At 39.1% G+C, this 17,788-nt stretch overlaps 1 protein-coding gene across 7 annotated transcripts in view; it reads right to left on the reverse strand.

The window, feature by feature from the left end:
- CadN (neural cadherin) overlaps window positions 1-17,788 on the reverse strand; it is a 620,389-nt gene that overhangs the window by 273,308 nt on the left and 329,293 nt on the right. The gene's annotated exons all lie outside the window — the stretch shown is intronic.

Below are 17,788 nucleotides of genomic sequence, written 5' to 3' on the forward strand. Positions count from 1 at the left end.
TACGAATTTTAGTTAAAAACTCGAATTAATTACGATATTTAAAAGCATTTAATACTTAAAGCACATCATTTAACATTAATTTACACTACGATGGGTTTAAACAATTTTCAGAATAGCCACAGATTAGTTGTTCATTTAAATATCATTAACCAATTGATCCTTAATTTTGGTTAAGGATTTTGCAAATGGACAAGGAGGATTTAGTAAGGGGATGCTACGACTGGCAGGTAAGGAACCTGAAAATTGGGGGATGGGTTAAGGGGGTTAAAGAGGAATTAGATAAATGGGGTTGGGGTATTTTTGGCAGGATCCACAAGGAAGAAGCGAGGGTAGCACATGTGAAATTTTAAAGGAGAGGTGCAACGCCACAGAACGACAGAAAATTTTTGCTCAAAAATTAGAGAAAAGAGATCATTGGCGTTGTACGGTGAGATGAAATCAGGGTTGGGTAGTGAGCCATGCCTCATGGCTCGAAGTGGCTTATCTCCCATATCTAAGTTCTTTGGAGTCGGCGGCTTCGAGACCCTGATGAGACAGCAGGGCAGAAGGACAGTCTGTGTGTGTCCGCCGGAGAGAGAACGACTCGAGGAGAAAGTCGGAAGGCAAGTCAGGGTTTGTGGGGGTTGAGTTGGGCATCTGGGGTTGGATACGCAGCCGGAGTTTGAGCCCTGAAAGGTGTCTTGATTCTGTTAATATTATATTTAAATATTTTTCATTAAATAATATAATTCGATTATTCGAAGTAGTTTCATTTGGTTTTCTTTTAACTTTCACCGCTTTACCCTCCCCAAGCCGTACCACCTCCCGGCCTGGGATGATAGTGGCCTCAGTAACGTAATCTGGCAATCTCCTCCTCGGGGGGGTTCAGTAGACAGGGATATATTGGTTGTTGTACAAGGGTGGAAAGGGAGGGGAGGCCATATATGAAAGAATACGCCCTTTATGAGGGGCGGAAGAGAACGAGATTCACACATTATTAAAGTGTACGGAAACGGGGAGGTGGAGGGAACAGCTTCTGAGGAACAAGTGGTTTACCGCTGGTGAAGAGTTGGTCTTCAAGAAAATATTAAGCTCTAAGGACGACACGGAGGTCAGGGATGTAGGGAACTTTCTGTACAAAGTAAGATGTAAAAGACAGGAAAAAATTAGGAATTTAGAACTGCCACTGGGGTAGAAGGCACGGAGGCAGTAAGAAATAGTTATGTACAGAAGTATTAGGGAATAGTTGTAGTAAGACGAAGTGTGGACTGTGGTCGTGAAAACCTGGTGTTATGCGGCCACAGATCTCTGTATATAGTTCTGAATCAAATATATTATTATTGATCCTTGAAATGTAAATGTGTACTATTCTCTGAGTTAAGAGATGAACTTTTTTTATGTATTATTTAGATAAAATTGTAGCCTCAGTGCGTTAATTAAACAGAGCACTACAAACAAAAACAGAAATTTCAACTGTTTAAAAGAAGCTGTAATTAGGTAACCAGAATATTCCTGTCAGTCAGATCATCGCCCTAATGACGGAGGCAGTATGACTCCCGAAACGTTGGTAAACATCGACCAGACTACACAGCGCAACAACCCAGAAGACATAAATCTTCATATCATCGCTGTGAAAACCTCAGATCATACATAAACATATGACGGACGATGGACCTGGGAGATTACTGACAAATGCTTACTTTTCTTCAGTTAGACTGTTTCTCCAGCAGAGTACAAGTGACAAACAATAAAATGGTGAGAAACCTTCGTATTTTGCCATCGGTCTTCTGAACGAAGTTTCTAGTGGCATGTAAACCTCTATGGCTCGTCAACACAATCAGGAAGAAAGAAAGAAATAAGAAATGTGAGAATCGGACTTCGAAATCACCAAAGTTCTGAAAGTTCTGAAGAATGATCAGTTTTCTTTTCACTTTCTCTTCGGTTCATTGAGTATTAAACATGATGAATGGAGATACGCGGTAACTGGAAAACAAAAATATCTACTTTATATTCCCGGCCAACGATTTCGAAAAGAAACAAATGGGTGAGGCCCACAATCAGTAAATTTGTTATACTAGAATGTGTTGAAAAGTAATACTTCCATTTCCCCCTAAAAAAAAAAAAAAGCAAGCCAACGTAGCAGTGTAAATTAAACTACTCATTCAATTGAACTCTTTCAAACTTCTGCAAGAAATTTCGTAGTCCCGCCACTAGAGGTCTCTGAATTACAACCGTGAAAATGGCATAGTCTAAGGAGACGACGTTGATGTGGAATAAATGCGGATTGCAGTGACCGAGTTTTTTACACCAAAAAACATTCCATAGATCGGCGTTCATCAGCGAACGAAGGCTGCCAATGGCGACAATTCTGATGTCAGTTACGCCCACTGCTTTCTGGGGCGTTAATGATGTTGGTGTTTCGTAATTCATGCCCACTGGCGCCAAAACGAACACCGAGCTCCACGCTGAAAAGCTACAAACACTGAAGTTAGGTATTCAAAGAGTTAGTCCTGGCATGAAGCAGGATTTCCTCCTACACTACAGAGTACGCACGAACGAATGCAGGGACTCGACGCCTTGATTTCACTGTTATAGACCACCCATGATACAGCCTTGACCTACCTCCAAATAACTTTCATCTCTGTGAGAGGGCATCAGTGACGATGAAGTCAAGGCGAGAGCGCCTCTAACGCGACGGACACCTGAGAACCACCCAACGTTGTCGAAAGTGTGTGGACTGCAGAGCTAACATGTTTAGAAGTAACTGTGTAAAATGGCATAATAAAGGTGAGAATTTAGGTTCTGACGGCGACGAGTATACAGACACTGTCTTCACCGACCAGCGTAAAAGATTTGAGGAGTTCCTGTAAAACGTGGGTTAAGAAGAAGTGATGGTACTGAGATCTCACTTTATATTTTACTCTAAAGCAGAGGTTCCCAAACTTTTAAACCTTGCGCCCCCCTTAAAATATTTCATAAATTTCACGCCCCCCCTTCCAGAACAAGTGCAAGCAAACAGATTTGATATAAAGTTTAGCTATGAGTATACAGCGCTGTAAGACAGCTAAACTGCCTCAACCAAGAAAGGATGTTAAAAATGTTTCTCCATATTTTGTTAAGAAACGTTTTTCATACAAACACCACTCCCCCCCCCCCCCACGGGGGCGAGCCCCACACTTTGGGAACCTCTGCTGTAAAGTATTGTGATTAATTAATGGATGTGTGTTTTTGTATTGTGTTTATGTGTGTCCGCGTAAGGTGTGGATGTTTTTGTAGGGGTGGATGTATAGTTATGTGTGTAGGGTGTTCTATGGAGTGTACTGGTTTATATTATATGTATTTTGTTGTAAATGTGTAGTGTAAGGACCACTGCCACCGGGTGCAAACACAATTGCAGTAAATAATAATAATAATAATTATAATAATAATATCTGCCACACGACACAGTTCTACATTCCGTCAACACCTGTTCAGTTTTATTCGGAAGATTTCGGCTGAACGAGTTCGCGTCCTGATGAGGATATGAACTTCATTATAAAGTTGGCAAGCGCGGAATTTCACAATGCAAGTTGCTAAAACCATGACTGTATGGAAGTTTCGAGTTTATTAAATGCTAGGAATTTCTTGGTGAGCTATAGACCTAGTCCATCGAGGGTTCTCTTCTGTGTATAACGTCGTCTGAGAAATTAGCTTTTTCTTATACCACACCAACATCCAGGAAACCGTAATAGGAATATAAATAAAACTGTAATATTAAAAGTGCTTGTTACATTACGTCGTGATCGGAATTTGAATTTCAAATGGAAAAAAGTCCGGAAAGCTGAAACCTGGAGGCAGCACAACGCATCAGATAAACTTATAGCGACACAGATCATTGAGCACAACCTAGTTTCATACAGATTCAAAGAATGTGCACGTTTGCAGCAAGATTTCCGAAATGAAAACAAGGTTTCTAACTGTACCACTTTGCTTAATTTTCCATTCTACTGACAAAAAATTTTGCAATTTGTCATTGCAGTACGAAATGCAAAGACACAAAAAAAAGCCTGTTAAGTGGGTGCCTTGTTACCAAGGCATGGCTCCATCCTGCTTCGGATGGAGCAGAGGGCCTCTACATATACTGGACAAGCAGTCATGGAAAACCAAGGGCGTCCTCCAGTTTGCAGACTGGACCGCGGAAGGACAACTTGGAGAGAAAAAACTAAGTGGGACACCTACAAGAAAAGAAGAGGATAATATTAAAATACATATCCAAGAAATATATATGAGGACGTCGAGTGCAATCAAATAACCCACAGACGTTTACACAAGATAATTGAACGTCGGGTGTACGAAAGGTGGTTATTATCGTGACCAGTTGAATAACTATTAGCTTATCAACGTCGCGGCCCAGTCATATTCGGGAGTGCCAGAATTTCATATCTCGGCTAAACTGGCTGACATTTTCGTGGATTTCCGCAGTTTGTCTATGGAAATTCAGTAACGACAGCTTCTTCCCACATATTTTCCAATTCTTTATTCATTCGACATTGCATAATCTGAGCTACTGACAAAGTAGTTAAATAAACAACACAGACATAAATAAGAACGACTCTGTTGAATGGAGCCATCACAAAACATGCAATCGTGGAAGGAAGACAAATGAACATATTCGACAAGAAATTCAAGTATTAAGTTTAGACGCTAAGCTAGGATTACAGAAAAGAAAATACTGATATTCTGCACCGCAAGACACGATATAATCCATGAATTTGCATGAAACTCGTATAATGAGGGAGGAGAAATCTGATAAGGCAAAGAGGAGTCTGTCCAACCAGACACAGTTCGGTCAATGAAACCTTTACGCTGCATCCTTCGTCCTTTCATTCCAACAAGCTTCATACTCCACCAGTCACTCGAATTTTACGTCATCTAAAATTCAAATTGCAGTTCACCCTTCCACCTGTCACTCGTTTCGATCCCTGGACCATCCTCAGTGCGTGTTCGTCGATGCGATACAAGTAAAAGTGAGCTAAGTGCGTGGTAATGAACACCACACAACCGAGCACGGATCGATAGGAGTACCAGAATTAAGGATGAACTATAATTTGAATTTTAGACAAACTGAAGTTTCAGTGAAAACATTTATATTGTATCTATGACAAATTAACACAGACCTAAATGAAGACACGTGTTTCAAAAGTCCGTTCCACCAATGTTAACATCAGTATTATTGAAATGCGTACCCTTTTTTCAATGCGTTTCGATCACTGCATGACGCTAAAGCACATACATTCTAGAGAATAAATTTCGTATTCTCACCAAAATCTTCCTGAAAGATTTAGCAGACCCAATTTTGCATTTACAAACTGCGATGGGTCATTTCTGACAAATGCGATTAAGAAGTTCCATTTGTGCCCAATGTACGCAGCCAGAGGTTTGTACTGCACCAATACGGAACAAAAGGCGAACAGATTTTGGTGACAAACCTGTAAATCAATCTGAAACCATTACGAACCCCAATCTCAATGAGCGGTTTAGAGCGTGGGTCAAGGCCGCCTGGATAGATTATCGTGATTTCGAATCCTGCTTCAGGCACGGATGTTTGTCCTCGTCATTCTGCGTTTTGATACCCTGTGTACGCAGAAGCCAAGAGACAGGCTAAACGTAAGTCCAACGGATTATGCCAAATATCTATAAACTGAGTAATAATTTCAGAATTAATTATGAATTGGAACACACCAAAAGGCCTAATCCGAAAGAATTTTGATGATGATGATGATTAAACGACATATAGTTTTGCAAATTAAGCACACTAATGAACAAACAATTTTTCATAAAATTTAAATTAGGTGTGTTATGGAAATAGACATATAAAAGGCATCCATAAATAAACTAATAAACACATTTTAAACAGTGGCTAACCGACATTTATGTACAGTAATAGAAATTCCAAACACACGACACTGCAATTTTTATTCAAAGCGAGAACTGTGACAGTTTAATGGAATTACACTACATGACTGCAAGTACAATAACCACTACTGTACGGACAAGACTTTCAGAAATACGCCTCATAACTATGTAATTTATTATTATATGCGTTTCTAATTAGGAAAACAAAGTGTGTAGCCGTGGCCTGCATTATTTCACATTCTCGGGATATCATATAACGGGCAAGATGGGAACACGAAACACGATACGTTCCTCTCAAAAGAGTTTTAAATAAAAAGGAAACAAGAGTGTTTATAAAACTAATTACTTATGTGTGCTAAAACACGTAATCCCAACAGAGGTACACGTGGGTCATGTAACAGGCATTGCCACCCGATAAAAGACTACAGAACAACACAGGCCATTAGACCTCTACAATTAATTACGTTACGCCATGGAGCAGAGCTCTTGAGGCTGTAGGACCACTGAGTTTCTCCCTGCATTCTACAGAACACGGAATTAAATTCCTGTGTTAACAAAACCCCAATGCTGGAAATTATCGTAAGCCAGATGAACCCAGTCGACATCATCCTATCTTACAACTTTACGATCCATTTTAATGTTGTTCTTACAGCAGCAAATATGAAGATTATTGCCCTCTGGGATGTTGAATGACGATGAAAGCAGAAGCACTTCTGAAACGTCGGCCAGTTTCCGCGACGCAAACACCTCAGAAGACATCTTCAGTCTAATAAATCCTTCCATTCATTCCTTGGTCTACAAAGTGATCACCTCCCTTCAGATTTTCCGAATACACATTTGTGTGGGTATACATCATCTCACCAATGCGTGCTACATGCAGCATCCACCAACATCCAACATCCAGCAACAACCTGTTACAAATACACAAAGCAACAAGGCCTTCTTCAGAAGCCGACAGCCTCTTATTCAAAAAACTGTGTTTTAATAAGCACGAAGGTTCATAACAGCACGCCATCGGACTTCCTGAATCCAGGTCCTCATCCTAATTCCACATTTCTTGAAGATCAATCTTAATGTTCTTGTCCTCTCTTGTACCTGCAGGGTTCTGTGCATTCTGTATCAAATTCCCATCATCCCAATGCGTTCTGCATTCCCAGTCCAATTAATCCTCTTTGATACGGCCACTCAAAAATAATTTCGTAAAGACTAATTAGGAAGCCCCCCATTCTGCAATTTTCTCCAAATTTCTTTCTCCTTCTACGGCCAAAACATCTTCTTCAACATCCTGTTCCCAAGCACCCAGAACAGAAATTAGCGTAGGTAATAAAAATGGGAATTTGAAAAGTCGATGGTCGTAGGATATTATTAATTAAAATATCTCTACATTGTAACAAATGCTATTTAAAAATTAATATGAAAATGCGAGTTGCAGAAGAAATCGAATTTGAATATAAACAACAGATAACTGTACTTCACATAGAAACGGATACACCAGACACTCGGGTCCTTTTGCCAGTTAACTGACTAGACATGAAACTGACAACAGCAAAATTCTCCACAACTTCAGCTCAGAAGTTAGAACTTCGCCCTACAATAACAACGAAAGTGAAACTCGAGTCAATGAAGTTACGAGGGACACGAAACGCTTATATAAACTTTGGGGAAAGTCAAAAATAATCTTTCAGTTAAGGCTTAAACTACCGTTCTTGCAGGTCTTAAATTTCATATCTCAAACAATCAGAAACTAGACAAACTTCCAAAGATTTGAAATTTGATTCTACAAATGAAAACAATTAGAAGTAACAACACAGATACATTTCAAGTCATCTGAAAAATCGATATAAGACGTATTAGGTAACCATCCAGAAAAACTTCAACAATCATATTAACTTCAAAATCCTTAATTTCGTGCAATCAGAAACCAATATTCAAGCGCAGCCAGCCCATTTTCTAGAATTGCTGTTGATTCACGACAGCAGTTGTATGAGACGATTATAAACAACTCTTCCTTTATGTGAAGAGACGCAACGGATAGTACCATAAATTAGGCAACGGTCGCTTTCTTCCATATTTCCAATTCACTATGCCTCTCACTCGACGGAATTCTACAGTCTGAGCTACCAGCAGCGTCATTAAAAAAATCATAAACAAAAAACAATTTACACTAAAAAGACAGGTCATACCACGCAACACATACAAGATGCTAGCCACTTCCCAACAATGATACACGGAAAGTACACTATTGATCTTTCAGTTTACAACGTAGCTCTTGCCATCTTGTGGAAACGATACGAAGTACTTGGTTCCCCCTTCAGCCACACGGAGCGCTAACGGCGTACAACTATAAATTATAATGAAACACAGTTTACTTGGAAGCTAAATTTTTCAGTATCTCTTATTTCGGAAGAATGGAGGATATTTTACGTCTGGCAAGAACTATAAGAGGGGGTAGAATATGAAAACATGGGGGAAATGTCATATTTATCTATGCAGAACACCGAACAAGACTTTTCAAACTTTCAACAACGTTCACTGAAACACGTAGCCAAAAGATTAAAAAATACTACAAATTTGTTGATTGCGTAATAAACACAATTGATTTTAGACACATTCTACAAACAATTTAGATGTCAAAATACAGAATACTAACATAGAACTTTATCTGTAAATGTGTGCATATCTGCACTGTGACCTATCAACCTATGAGAATAAACAACAGACTGAAAGTAACTGGAAACATAGTTGCCTTGTGAGAAAAATACGGACCATAACCTTTAACGGCGACTCAGTAGCATTTTTTCAGAAGATGATCAGCATCAATTAGGAACAAGAGTCCAAGATTTCGAACCATTCCATGCCATCATCAGGGCGTGATAGAAAATTCTTCTATCGTACACACGTTTCCGACCTACTGGGAGCATCCTCACCAACAGGGGATAATTTACCCTGACTTTTGACCTTTCTATAGTTCCTTCCTTGTCCCAAGAACGAGCATGCCAAGTTTGATGAAAATCGATCCAACCGTTCTCGAACTATAAACAACCACACACACACACAATTTAAATTTTGAACACATGATTAGATTAAATTAAATGTTTCTCAATAATCCTGTACAGCAGGTCAACATTATTCATACGTTAAATGGAATACAATTTTCTTAATGTAAAAGGGCTCATGTCGAAAAACGTCCCTGTGACTTCTAGTAAGCGCCATGTTATTCCAGGCAACTTCTCAGGAGTAATATACGCATCTTTGTGGACATTATCGTCAATCAAGCTCTCGACCAAAACTCCAAATTTACAATCAACGCGCTTCTGAAACTGACCAATGTTTGACCACATCGAGAAAACTGTGGAAGAAAAAAAACCCGGCCTGGAACGGAAGTGAGACGCCAGACATGGTCAGCGAACAACATAAAAAAGATAGTTTCCCAGAATACGGCCGTCACTGCTCGCCATAAAAGCACGAACGAAATTTAATTGATTCAGGTCCCTAAAAAAAAGTTTACTCATACCACATGTTACATTACGTGCATTGTTCCACAGAACAAAACGTTAACTCTATGGCCAAAAGCACTTTTTCGAGAAGCTTATAATAATTCACCCAAACACTAAATTTCCGCCCGTTGGTGGAGCTGGAAGGGTCAACTGCACGACACTATTTATATTCTCTTTCATTTCGAAATATATCGCAGAAGACAACCATCTTCATAGACAGTTGTTAAAGCTTCAAATGCCACTTATCAATACAAAAATCCCTTCTATTTAATTTTACTACACTCTTAAATCCATTCTGTAATAATACATTATTATACTTCGAGTTTATGTATCACTAAACTTCACGTTGACTCAAAGGTTCCACTGCGTTAGTTGAACATAATTATAATGCCTAAAACTCAATTAATTATAACAAAGTTAGATCCAATTCTTTAGTATTTGCTTACTTTATTGTAAGACGAAGCTCTGACACAGAAATAAGAGAAATTTCATTTAGAAGCAGAGAGAAATAAGCCAACTCGGTCGGAACGAATAAACGACGTTACCAGTTACTAGTGTCTGGGTGCGACAGGAACAGAGGACCTTGCCTACAGCAAATATCCTTAAGGAGACGGAAATACGACGAGAGACAAAAAAGTGCCACACGATTAAACCCACGGGCAAGAGTTTTTTCCCCAACACTTAAAGGCAGTAGAGACGGCTGTCAGCAACAGTGAAGAAGTATCTGAAACACTTATCACAAGTTTCACAATACTGTCTGACCACACCGAAACTGCTTCATTTTAATATCAAACATTAACAGGTTGATTAAATCAAGATCAACGAGACACATATCATAAAACAAGGATGGATGATATTAGAACTAAATCAAATTTTAGGCGAAGGACGTGATGTAAGATCGCTTGTGGGATATTGGTACAGATGGGGAAATAATACTAAACGAAATCTTGAATAAACAAGATGTGCACTGGATTTGACTAACTCAGGACAGAGTCCAGTAACTGTAATGAACATTCCATAAAATTCTGTGTACCTTCTTTTACCAACCGAGGGACTTATCATATTCTAAAGACGGATGGAGAGAGCGTAATGCAAAACATACAGACAGACATCGTATAAATTCTATTGTGACACTGTCACTGCATCACTGTCGGCAGTTGTGGAGAATTCATGAGAGAAACAAGGAAAAAAGGTGAAACGACGAAACACATTTTTACAGTATCTTCTGGTAAGTCTATACGTCACAGTCCAACTGGGAGACATTTGTCAGAAGCGCAGTAGAGCCAAGAGAAAGAAATTGCTTGCAAAGCATAAATGACACAGCACATCATTATATCTCTACTTGATGGCCGCAAGGCGAAAGTTTTCGAATAAGTCAAATTGCATTTGTAGCCACTTGCAGATAGTTGCAGCCCTCGAAAACGCCGAGTACACATCTTCTGACACCCCCCCAACCCCCAACCCCAACCCCAACATTAGACAAGAACTAGCTCTGGGAATTTATAACGATCAAGCAGAAGTTCCTTTGAAGGAAAATTAAGTTTTCGGTATCATAATTTTAATCCATTAAGGCGTAATTTAATTACGTTCTTAATATCCTCTTTGAATTTATGCTTTCCTGCTACAGCATTTATTATTCATCACGGCTGTCAAACGAACTTACATTAAGAAGCCTAAGGTATGTATTTCACCCATCAGTCAGGGAAATGGCAGTATGACTGCAATCAGAATACGTGAAACTGTTCGTTTGGACTTAGCCCGATAATTAATACAATGTTCCGTGTTCCCTTGGTGGAAAAACCTTGCAACAGCCACTACGAGTAACAATTATCGGTTTTACAATGTTTATTACATTAGTTATTTAAAATCACTAGTCGTTCCCAATAAGCCATGTCTAATACAATATTCGTTACCAATTATGTGTGTTCAAAACGCTGGAATTGATTAATTAATTGACGATTTAATATAACGACGAGACATCATTACAGAACTGAACAATAATGATAACAACTGAAAAACGTAATATTGATGGTGGCACAACGAACTTCGTGGATTAAAACAATGATTTGTGACAATAGCGGTATTAATGTGGCACAAACAGAATTAGTTTCATAAGTAATGACGTATTTACATGGAAAATCACCTGATATTATCCTCTCAAGTCCATGTGATTTTATATTATTACTGGAAATACGTGGCATGCGCGGACAAGAAAATCAATGGACCCTGCGCATAGAGTAACAAAAATCAATTCGACCAGACCAGTAATTCGAGAACTTGCCGTGAGAGGGCGGGAACAGCGCGAGCAATGTGCTGCCATCTCTAAACGAACACACACATTTTTGATAAGAACACCGAAAAAATAATAGTTTGGAACAATTAGATATTATGATGTTGTGAACAACAATAAAACGTACTTGAGACGATTGTCCAAATAAATGCAAGCCACGTTTTGTCAAAGCCGCAGACACAAGTAATGACACCTATAAAAGATGACGAGACAATAATATTACGTTAGTGCAGTAGCTTTGACGAGTTTTTATTTTATATAGCAAGCTTAGGTTAAATAGTGTCAATAGATAGGATAAGACACCAACCCGGCAATTGCAGGGAAAAACTGAGAAAGACCACGAAAATGTCACGATACCTAGTCTCCAAACCGATATTTTAACACACGACCTCCAGAACACGGCCGTGACATTCGCTACGCTCTTATAAAAAGACAGAAATTTGAGGGATAGAATTTAGGTAAGCCACTTCGTTATCACAGGACACAATCTTTGCAAAATCAGGGCGCTGTAACGATTGGAGGAAAGGGTGAATAGGTGAGTTTATAAGTCGGCCTGTCCCTAAACATAATGCACCTCAGAAACAACTTGCAGGAGCTGGTGTCGGCCATTACTGACGTCAGTCACCTCACGAATTACCACGAGAAACTGGTGAAAAGATCAGAGTGGAGCAAATGTTTTCTACCAGACTCGTACAAAAACCTTCTTCAATTCCGATCCTCCTCCCCAATCGTCTCTCATTTGTCGGGCAAGATAACCAACCTCCGCCAAAAAAAAATACCAAGGTTACACAGTATCAAACCGAGTTTCGTATCGGACACCTGCCGAATACAAATCAGCGAGACCTGTAATGCCATGTTCAGTATGTAAGAACTGATCTGAGTTTCTGGAACTCAGCACTGTTCATTTCGATTGCATGTTCACATCTCGTATTCACAGCAGATACATATGGAATTGATCATAACACTCTTCAGGATATTTGTTTTCATGAGCTGCACCAACTGCTTCAATTCTGAGTCGCCATCTCTTAGAACAGTTATATTAGTTTCAGACTGAAAGCAACATCCTTGGATTTTACCGACTAATTAGCGAAAGAAATTTTGAATACACGAACATCAAAAACCAAAAGAGTCCAGAAAAACGCTGAAAATCTCCAAACGTCTTATGCCTTGACTTTCAATGCGTTTCTTTTGAGACAGTCGCAGTTAAGTCTAGTAACGCAAAGTAACGAAGTCCTTTTATGCAAAAAGTAATTAAAGGTTCCAAAGGCATTTCGGAGAGGGACTTAGGCTATACTAAAATCCACGTCTAGAATTAATTTCTACTGAGACACTAATTACCACACACGTTAGTTATAAATATTTATAAATTTGTGTCCGCGTAACACCGGGTTTCTGTGAAACACAGCTGTAATATCTCTACTAGTGTCATTTCCCGCCACACAGGTCCACTGCCCCCCCCCCCCCCCCAAATTCAGGCTATAAATTCCAGGGTCTATTCTCCCATTTGCATCTGATTATATACAGGTAAATTCATGTATTTATTAATTCTACAACAACGATACGATTTAGTTCCTTATAAGACATTCCTTCATCAAGAATAAGACATTTTTACTCACTATCCTACCACTTCCACGGTCATAACAACTAAACAGATTTCGAAGCAAACACATGACACGGCAGAGTTCAATAACAATCAAATCCTGTGGCATCTACGAATAACTTCAGGCAATTTTAGACTTCGCGTTTTATTCAATGTTTGGTATAACAAATAATCTCCCTATGTTCTTGCTACGTTATTATTTAATTTATTTTATCACGCGTCCATTACAGCAGTACGTACAGCCAGTTTAATAAACTAAAAGACTAATTAACACAATGTTGGATATGTAACTTCCTATACAAAGGTAATTTTCATGTCAATTTGAAATAAGTGTTGTGGAATATACGTGTTTATAAAAATGGGTTGTTTGAGCATTTTAATTTCTGGATCTATCCAGTGCCACGCACCACATCACATAAACTTCAGGGGGGGGGGGGGGGAAGAACTCACCAATCTGTGCAACAACAAAAACATTTGACGTTCCCTAGTGCATAGATATAAAAGCCGACGACGGTAAATCCGTGTTCAGAAATTCATCAGTTAAAACGCCACACTGCCCCCAGTTAAATCCTCGTATGTTTTACAAGATCCATATGTACCCCCCCCCCCCCCAAAGGTCCATCATCACTGCCAAGATCAAAACGTTTTTCTCAAGTAACAGACAATACGTCTTTCTTCACTAACGACTTAACGATGTAAATGTCGTCTTCCCTACCCACTCTTACAGAATCCTTACGCGCAGGCCAAATGTCATGATAAAATAGCTAACTATGTGCATATACGTGCGACAAAACAACTGCAGAACGCCGGCCGCTTATTACAAAAACAGATTAATTATAGGCATGTCCAGTCGACACGCCATGTAAATTCCTGTTGTAGCCACATCATAAAGAGTAAAATATATAAAAGTTGTTTTCTAAATGAAATTGTCAAGGGGATATTAAAATTCATTTAAGCACGAAATCAGTGAGCAGCAATACAAATGATTCGATCGACTAACAAAAGAACTTAACAAACCATTTCAACACGTATATGTTTTGATGTCAAATTAATTAAAATCCGGAATATTTATTTACTACGAGCTTCTCATTAAAACACAATACTTCACCATCCATTGCACTGCTGTTATTTGAAGGTGCTACCTACGTGTTTGGCTAAATTGCAAGTTCGACACGAATTTAACATAAACCAGTAAGCCCACATTTCGAAGCGATAAGCAGACATGCGATTCTTTCGAAGAATGGCTGCCTTCTATGCAGGCAACACATTTCACGTCGGTAAACGTCTACCAGACAACACGGCGCAACAACCCGGAAGACAGCCATCTTCAGACTCACCGCCGTGAAAACATCAAATCCTACATGATCTTGATTTCTACTGTTGTTACGAAATGTTTATAGAAAACCCCCATAACACTATTCCCCATATTTCATGTTTCACACTGTATCAAAAAGATTTTCGTCTCGTAGTTTGATTTCGGCCTGACGTCCGATGCACCACCGACTGCGACAAACCCACGTGACGTTTTTAAATAGCAAAAGAAGCCACATGGCGCTTTCACAACTGTCAACACGCGACGTTTCGTTCTAACGCAGGAGGTTGTGACCTGTAACTCGCATCTGCAGTGTGTAAATTACGTACTCACATTATCGAGGAATTGCATTTTATTAATATTATTTTATTCTTTCGTCTTTATTATTTAAATAAGTATGGCCACTATTTTTCATTTACGAATGTCAACATGGCATATCGTTTGCCGTTGGTCTATACTAACGCCACTAGATTCGTGTGCCAAGTTTCCTAATTACAAGTACTACGTCAGTGTTATCGCTTACCATTATTTACTGTACGGTGGACCATTCTCCCTTACCTGCAACAAACAAAGAAACATGCATCAGGCAAATGAAATCAATCTCTTACATCTTAATCCTCTTGTAACACGAGAGAAACATTTTATTAGGACTATCGTAAAACATTAAACCTTTTATTGTGGGCAAAACAACCCCACAAAGAAAAGTCTTTAAAGAAGCTGATATTCATTTGGCGAAGAAATCCCAAGCACGCCCTTTTATGAAACAGGAGAGCTCGTTCCGAGACACTTGAATTCCAAACTTATTTGGTTCTTTAAAAAAATCTTAGTTTCCTCGCCCTGTGTACGATTTGGTAATACGATAGTTTATTTTTCAGCAAGGGTTTCTGGTACTTCAGAAAACCCCCAAGCTGGATGACCACCCACTCTTGGCTGTTCGCAGACGGCTTATTCAACATATTAGCAACAGCCCTCCACAACCCAAGCGTGCCTTGGTGACAGGTCCATAACACTGTTCACTAAATTAGAACTTCGATGGAATCGCAGTCACTGACGCAAATTAACACTTGATTAAAATGTTAATATCGAGTGAAAGCTATCATTTGCACGAGGAAAATTTTAATTAAAACGCTGGGGGAGTTCAGATGTGCGGGTTGCCTAAGAATACGTACCATTAATTAGGAGCCAAGATTAAATTTTTCGTGAGTTTCTAAATAAACAATAAGGGGAACAAATAATAGGTTTCTGTAATAACCACTCCATATAAATTCTTGAAAGGATACACTGCACTACTCTTTCATGATAAAACTGCAACGGCAAACTCTGATAGCTTATTTATTTTTCGTCAGAAATTTGCAATTGGTATAGTTTATTTAACAGCACTCTTAGTAGCTCACATCAAATCTCAATATAAAACGTATCGCATCTCAAGACAGGAAAGAAGTTAAAGTGTGGATTTGATTAATCTGTTTCAGAACAGGGACCAGAGTTCTTTAATAAAGTCAGGTGTTGCAATAGAAAAACGAGAATATAAGATCTGAGGTTTAAAGGCGGTGAGTCTGAAGATGGCTGTCTTCTAGGGTTACTGAGCCGTGTAGTATGGTGGAAGTTTACCGACGTCTCAGAGGGCCTTGTTGCCTCCATCACCAAGCCGAAGAGTCATAATAATTGATGCAGAAAGTTCCTCTGAAATTCTGGCAAACTTTTACCAACCCAGAAGACAGCCACCTTCAGAAGGAGAATATCTTGACAAACATACATACGCTGTGTTCTGAACATCACTGCATCAACTACTACATTTTACAGGGTCAGTTGAGAAGATGTATAGAATTTTGAAGTACTTGAGAAAAGATGCGGTCATCAACCATTCTCGGTCCATCGCCCACGAACTGGAGACGCATATCCGCGAGATTAGGAATTTTGCAACATACTCAGCTTGAAATAGGCATTTATCACTTGTAATTAATAGAACATAAAACAGAAATCTGTCAGTCTATTTTTTCCGAAAATGCTTCTGTTTATACTCGTATACGGACCACGGTACAAGGACCTCTTACAACAATGGAGTCCTACACATTCCTGTAGGAACTTGTAACAAAAAGGGATACAGAATGCAAATAACACGGATACGTTCTGCAATTAAACTACACTAGAAATGATTTAATAACAGTACTAAGAACATTACATAATTACTGCGCAACCAACATGAAAACGAAATGTTATATCCAACTAAGGCAGCATTATTTTGCACTGCCTGCCCTCTGTTGTTCATTTTCAACACGTAATCGTTAATGTCTTGGTAAAACCCACAATAACAGAGCGTAGCGAAAAGTAATTGCGATAATTGTCCTATTAGAGGACTCGTAATGTCCCCATGGTACATAAAGGCTTAGTGTAATACGTTTATACAAGGTCATAAACAAATATGTACATGAACGCAGTAACAGGAAATGAAAGCAAAGGCGGGCCGTGCATCTCTGCTTGCATAAACTGTTAGCAGAAACTGCGACATTCTAATTAAATCTGGCTAATGCAAAGGGTCTTGATGACGTTGAGCGGAGAATTACGTTGTCATGCCTTAGCTCAAGCGGTCAGTAGCCGAAGCACTTGGATGCGTTTTTCTACGAGTCCTTTTGTTTCACCATTTTAGTAATATCATTTCATCGTTTATCCATATTCGCTCACAAATCTGAAGGATGTACAAAGAGCCCGTTAGCGGCCCAGTTCCACAAGGACACAACCTCATAACATTGCAGCAACAACAATGTTGGAGTGAAAGGTTAATAAAATGACAACAGGACAAGACACATCACAAAATACGAAAAAAATCTAGCAACCGAATGAATAGCGGCTGTAACACCCCCATGCACTGTTTCTCCAGCACTGCCCACTGTGTTCCAGTCTATGCAGTACTGATGAACCACACAACTTTGTCACAAGAATTAAATTTTTCGTTTTTGAAGTGTTAGCCTAGCTTACACGGTTAACATAAACGTTCCACATTCGATGGTGCTTTCATTTCAGGTTCTCTGATTTAAACTGTTTATGCATTTCTCATCTTCCCCATAAAATTCCGACTGGTTTCTTTTTAATTTGCGTACGTCTCACAAATTAAATTTTAAATGTCGTATAATGAATAGACCGACACCAATTACCACAGTTCATTAAGTAAATCTCAAAAGTCACTGTAGTGGTAAAGTAAGATTATAGAATATTTA

The sequence above is a fragment of the Zootermopsis nevadensis genome, unplaced genomic scaffold (genome assembly GCF_977971745.1).
Source record: "Zootermopsis nevadensis isolate Lab colony 2312 unplaced genomic scaffold, Znev_1.0 Znev_ptg000016l, whole genome shotgun sequence".
NCBI lineage: Eukaryota > Metazoa > Arthropoda > Insecta > Blattodea > Termopsidae > Zootermopsis > Zootermopsis nevadensis.